Source organism: Nycticebus coucang, chromosome 10 (genome assembly GCF_027406575.1).
Source record: "Nycticebus coucang isolate mNycCou1 chromosome 10, mNycCou1.pri, whole genome shotgun sequence".
In the NCBI taxonomy this organism is placed as follows: domain Eukaryota; kingdom Metazoa; phylum Chordata; class Mammalia; order Primates; family Lorisidae; genus Nycticebus; species Nycticebus coucang.
Window position 1 is genome coordinate 86,314,829 of NC_069789.1, and position 6,967 is coordinate 86,321,795.

Here is a 6,967-nt window from a genome sequence, read left to right on the forward strand (position 1 = left end):
AGTCCAACAAGGCTCCTTTCATTACAGCACCAGCTCAAAGTCCTGAATCTCATCACCTAAATCAGCCTCAGGTTCAAATGAAACTCTTCAGGGTAGCTCCAGATATATAACTCTTTTTTTTTTTATTGTTGGGGATTCATTGAGGGTACATTAAGCCAGGTTACACTGATTGCAATTGTTAGATAAAGTCTCTCTTGCAATCATGTCTTGCCCCCATAAAGTGTGACACACACTAAGGCCCCACCCCCCTCCCTCCATCCCTCTTTCTGCTTCCCCCCCCACATAACCTTAATTGTCATTAATTGTCCTCATATCAAGATTGAGTACATAGGATTCATGCTTCTCCATTCTTGTGATGCTTTACTAAGAATAATGTCTTCCACGTCCATCCAGGTTAATACGAAGGATGTAAAGTCTCCATTTTTTTTAATGGCTGAATAGTATTCCATGGTATACATATACCACAGCTTGTTAATCCATTCCTGGGTTGGTGGGCATTTAGGCTGTTTCCACATTTTTGCGATTGTAAATTGAGCTGCAATAAACAGTCTAGTACAAGTGTCCTTATGATAAAAGGATTTCTTTCCTTCTGGGTAGATGCCCAGTAATGGGATTGCAGGATCGAATGGGAGGTCTAGCTTGAGTGCTTTGAGGTTTCTCCATACTTCCTTCCAGAAAGGTTGTATTAGTTTGCAGTCCCACCAGCAGTGTAAAAGTGTTCCCTTCTCTCCACATCCACGCCAACATTTGCAGTTTTGAGATTTTGTGATGTGGGCCATTCTCACTGGGGTTAGATGATATCTCAGGGTTGTTTTGATTTGCATTTCTCTAATATATAGAGATGATGAACATTTTTTCATGTGTTTGTTAGCCATTCGTCTGTCGTCTTTAGAGAAAGTTCTATTCATGTCTCTTGCCCATTGAATATGGGATTGTTGGCTTTTTTCATGTGGATTAATTTGAGTTCTCTCAAGTATATTGGTTCAAGTGATATTGATAAATTCCAGGCTGTGTTCGCTAGTTCCAGACAATGGGATCTCAACCTTCATCACAACTGTCAGCACATCAACCTTAAAGGCTGGTTTCTATAAGATGTGATTTAAAAAATTTTTGACGGTATCTTATTTACCTCAAGGGAAGATTAATATTGCAAATTTGATTTAATGAAGACACATTAAATAGAGATTAAAAGCTCAATTCTGGGAGAAGAGAGGTGATAACTGTTCTTCCAACAATTTTTTTTGACACATGTGACTTATAAGCCTTCATTTACACAGTGGAGCAACTTGACACAATTCAGCCTTCAGTTGGTAGGCATGAAAACTTAATCCTATTATACTACTTAATGATGACTTCAGCACATGGTTTCATTTATTTTTTAAGGTTATGTTTAAAACAAAAACATGAAAGTAAGAGAAAATTATTTATAGAACTGGGGGGCCCATGGAGACTACATTAAGGGACAGCCCCATGCCTAGCAGACATAGGATTCTGATTTGAGGCATGCACACTCCCAGTGTTTCCTCACATCTCAGCTTTGCAAGGGGTGGACTGACCCCAGGTCCATGGAAAGAGAAGATAAAACGTTTCTGCAACAATACACCATATTGCAGCCTCTTTTTCTAAGAGGGCAGCTGCATCAGTCAGCAGCACTGAGGGAGCGGGGAAGGAGTGATGTGTGAGTCAGACAAGACCTGGGAGGCGAGGGCGGGGCAGGAGGGGCACCCTGGGGCCATCTGCTAGACTCAGTGTCAAAGGAGGAAGTTTGCTCTGCAGCTGCACAGGCCAGGTAGATGTCTCCACTTACCACCCCAAAACCAAAGAACAGATGGATTTTTGACTTGACACAGTGGAGAGTCATCTGGACTTCATTTTATATATGTATGTACACACACACACATATATACACACATACACATGCATATTTTAAATTACCATTACCATTTTTCTTAACTGAGCTGTCAGTGATACTTCTATTTGATCAATCTGGGAGGCCCTAATTAATCTGCCTGGTGGCATCTCAGGCTGAAGCTCGTGGTTTATACCCTCAGCCCAGTGGCCTCCACCAGAGCAGTACCTTGGGCTTCCTCAACTTCAATCGGGGAGTGTTGTCCTAGAGGCCCTGTGCTCAGAACTGAGCCAGAATGCAGGAAGGAGACAGCAGCTCCTGCCTGCCATCTCCAACCCCTGGTAGCCTCCCACTTGCTATTGATGCCCCAGCTTCAGGATTCTTCTCTCCTCACCCTGCCCAGGCTGTTCTCTGGCTTCTGGCGTCTCCTTGCTCAGTCTCAACTTTGACAGGTCCCCTGTCCCCTCAACTTTATGTCCCCCTGCTCTTGGCAAATAAATACCACAGCTGCTACATAGAGCATCTTAAGGCACTTTCTTTCATGTCTGTGGTCATGTTGGTCTTCTGCTGGAATGTTCTTCCTCCCTCTTTCCCGTGTACTAACACAACTCCAAAAAGCTGACCTCTCTTTTCCCTTCCCAGCCCCATGTTCCCCTGATGCCGTGTTGTGTTAGAGTCTTCTTCACAGATGGCTGTAGCCTCCCACCCAACTGTGAGCTCCATGTCATCTTGGGACCAGCATAGTGTGTGGCACAGAGCCGCAGGTGCCCAGGAGGTGTTTTTGAATGAATGAAGAAAAGGAAGACTAAATGAAGGAAGTTCTGCCCCAGAAGGCCCTACCCTCCCAGCTATATCTAGGTGTCTCAAGCCAGGAGAAGGGAATCTAACCCTGTCTTTGTTCAGTTGTCTCTCCATCAAACACGTGGGCTCATTCCCTACACTTACCTTCAACAGGAGATTTCAAGGGTCTATTTATCTTCATTTTTTCATAATTAAATGCATGGTAATGATGACAATGAAAATGACCACTGTAATAACAATCCCGTCCGTTCATATAGCATTTCATATTTGAGATAGTTTTAGTGTGAATTGCCTTATTTGATGCCAGGGAGGGTAAAGTAAGTGACATGGTTCATACTATAAACCATGTGACTAGTTATTTATTTATTTTTTTTCTTGGAGATCACACTGAGCTGTCATATTGGGAGTATGCTTTTAGCTTCTGTCGCTTATTGTGGATTGTTTATTTGGATCATTTCTTTGAGAGTGAGTCCAAACTTTTTCAAATATAACAATCATCTTTTTCTGCTTTAAAAAACTTACAATGGAAATTTTGACACAAAACAAAGAAGTAAAGAGAAGAACATAATGAATCCTTATGTATTCCTCACTTGGCTTGCTACCATTTGCCAAGCTAGTTTCATCTGTCTGCCTCTACCATCCTCAGCCATGTTTTAATGTGATATCAAAACCATTATCCCAACTGACAAAAGAATAATTCCATAAGCTAATCTGGGGCTTAGATTGTGTTTAAATTTTCCCAGTTGGCCATCCCAGCATCCCTTTTCGTTTGTCTGAGGATCCAATCAAGTCCATACAAGACCATTGGTTTATTGGTCTCTTTCAACATTCTCCCACTTTTAAAAATGCCTTTTTGTGTTAAGGAAATAGGATCATTTCTGTAGTAGAATTTCCCATATTCTGGATTTGGCTGATTGCATCTTTCTGGTAGCATTTGATATGTTTTTCAATCTCTGATTTTTCAGAAACACTTTTCAACATGAAACCCTTTGTAGATTTTCTTCTTTCTCATGCCTGTCCCACAATCCATGCGTATTAAGGGCTGCCTGTGTGTGTGTGTGCACGCACTTGTGCTTACTGAGAAAATTCAGAATGACAAAAAGCCACTGTGAATTCAATAATGTGATAATCTAAAATCGAATATTATTGATCACTATAGTATTACATAGTATATTTGAAAAACAGCAGTGCAAAAACCTACATCTTTCTTATTCAGCCTTCAGACAATATCTGTGGTGCAGAATGAGCCAGCACTTTCTGAAGTCACTTATGCCCCCCTGCTAATCAGTAGCCACTGGCCTTAGAACAGCTTAGTAGCCACTATTATAAAATGACAATTACTGATGACAACTTAATATGCTGTTCCTTTAAGAGGTGGTTATAATTAATAGGAGAAAATGCTTCAAAACATAAGAGGGTCTTTGGTTTGGGTCCATCCAGTAAGGATTATGGGATTCCTAGGATTTCCTAGCTGCTCTTTCTCTGTGATGAATTTAAGTAGGGTGGTGTTAGAGCCTGCTGGCATGGGCTCATGAGAGCCTATTGTTAAATTTTCACAATATTGTATGTGAGTAGCTTGAAATAACACATTGTTGGAGTTATAGAAAGAAAATCAGTAAATACCATACCTATATTCCTGAGCCCCAGTCTTAATATATCTATTAACATACCAGTATGTTTAAGCATTAAACAAGGGAATTATACGAAGATGGTCTGAGGCATTTTCTTCCCTCTTTTCCATCACGGACACTTTTCAGCATCAAAATAAAATAGTATGTTTTCTTGTTGGCATGAGAGAAACCAAGAAGATGGAACTTCCTTTTACAAACCTATCTCTATCCCTTATTTTGCCAAACCTATCAGAAAAGCCCTAACTTAGAAAATCTTTTCATCATTTCATAAGAGAGTTCTAATGTTTTCGTACTGGGGAACCCTGGGTCAGTTTGTCTGGTCAGCTATGGGCTCAGCCCCCCTTATAGTCAGCGAGAGACTCTCAGCTCGGGTGCCAGCATGAGCTGTGACAGAGGGGACAAGACCAGACTCTAGATTTGGGGTCAGAGATGGAACTGGCTTAACTTAAATTCATTCGCACAGTGGCTTGAGCTGTCTTGTTTGTGAAATGAGATGACAGCTGTCTCGTGTGTTGCGCATCCCCGATGATGGGATGCGTGAAGAGCGCTTCCCGTCAGCACCGGAGTGGTTTGTTTCAGTAATTCCTTTTACAGACAAGCACTACAGACACTTCATCCCATGACAGAGGGTTCATCTACCTGGACCCTTGCCTGGCAATATCCTCAAATAAGCACCCAGCCTAAGGTGAAAGTCAGGAGGGGGCCACTCGAGTGGACCTTCCGAACAGGTGTGTCTGAAATACTGACATCTCAGGCCATGGGACAGTCACAGCCTGGGCCTGTCAGCTCCGGGCTCAGAACGACCTCTAACAGGGCTCCACGTGCCAAGTAACTCCATGTCCGAGTAACTCCACATGCCGAGAGCGCCATGGCAGTACAGTCAGTTTATTTATGTGCCTTTTCTAGAAAAGTGGGGGATGGGAAGGGGACACTGAGGAAAAGCCGTGCTAGAGAGGGGTCCTGAGAAGTCGGTCTGAACATTCTGAGAGGACAGGCTGGAGTGTGACAAGGGAAGCAGCGATGGGATTCATACCTTCCAGATTCAGCCAGGCTGTTGTCCTTGTGTGTGGGGGGGGGCCTTGTGGACCTCTTGCCAATATTTCTTGGAAAGTAGGGGTGGGGGTCAGAAGTTTTGTTAGAAGGATGTTGCAAGTATGAAGGGGTTATTGGTTAGCATCACACTGGTCTGAGGCAGTAACAGAGGGAGTTATTTTCTGACCTTTTTAACCAAGCAGCGGGTAGACTCATGACTTGGTTGGTGAGGGTTCCCTTCATCTGTGGACATAGGAAGCATTGGCTCTGCTGCTGTTCACTATGTCCCTTACATATCCATGGAACCAAAAAGCTGTTGTTCAGACTTATCATGAGGAATTTTGGAAAAGCCACAGGAGCAGCCCAGAATCATGGTGCAGAGACACCATTTTGAGGGAGAATAAGAGAATAGACAGATGGCAAGAGGTGCTGTGGGCTTTGGTAACACCAGAGGTCAAAGGATCTGCATCAGGCTGTTCTAAAGATCAAAATCATTAGAAGAAACCTATGGAGAGAAACTCCATCTCCTCCCTGGATTCAGCACCAGTAATCTGAAGAAAGCTGGTGGATATTTTACCATGGCTTTAGAAGCTACTTATTTATCCGGGCACATGCATGGTGCCACCTTTTGAAAAGCCTACAAGAAGAAATGTGCATTCTAGAAATGGACTAATAAGAAAAGATTTGTTTTTGCAAAACAGCTTGGGACTAAGGTCATTCTATAAAGAACTTCTGGCTTTTCTTTTTAAATGGAAATTAGCAATTTATCTTAAGGAAGTTATTGAAAAGCCAGTTCATTTATTTGCATAATGATGAAATGTGCCAGAATTTTTCCTCTTCGCTATTATCAATGAATGGAGACATACAAAACCTCAGTAAAAGGACATAAAAGGCACCCAAGTGTTCTTTGGATCTTTTTTATGAACCAGTCAGCTTCACCAAATGAAACTGGCACTTCTATAAAAACACATTTTTGTACACATCTCATGTAATCAATAAATGCCTGTTTAAATGCATGCTAGGTAGCGTGCTGCTTCCGTCTTCTTGTGTGGCGTCTGCTTATTACGCTATCGTAACACACAGAAACAGATTTCTCCCTCCCCCCCCAACATTCCCATTAAACTACTCCATAAACAGAACATTGCCCCAAGAAATGGAATCAGGTCCTGAAAACTTATTGAATATGAAGGTTGAGGAAAGGGAGAAGTCCGGATACTATCCTCATTTCTGGCCTTAGTGTCCAGAAGGTCATTGACGGAGATAGGAAAAACCCTCAGAACCAAATTGCCTTTTAAAGTTAAACCCCTCCAGTGCAAGCTAAAATCTCCATGATTGCATGTCAGACTGAGCTAAAATAATTGACTAAATATTTTCTAAAGCCCAGACACAATAGAAAGAACTGACCCCCAATATAATACTTAGTCTCAGATCAGAGTCCCTGATTGGGAATACATCACATTGTATTCCATCATGCATTGTTTCTGGGAGAATTAAACTGGCCCCCATGTGGCTCCTCTGGGAGGGGACATCTGTAGCTTGTGCCTGGTTTCTTCTAGACTTCATCCCGTATACCTTTTTTTTTCCTACTGATGTTAATCTGTACCCTTTTGCAGTCATGAATTGTAAACATGAATATAGCTGCTTTTTGAATCCT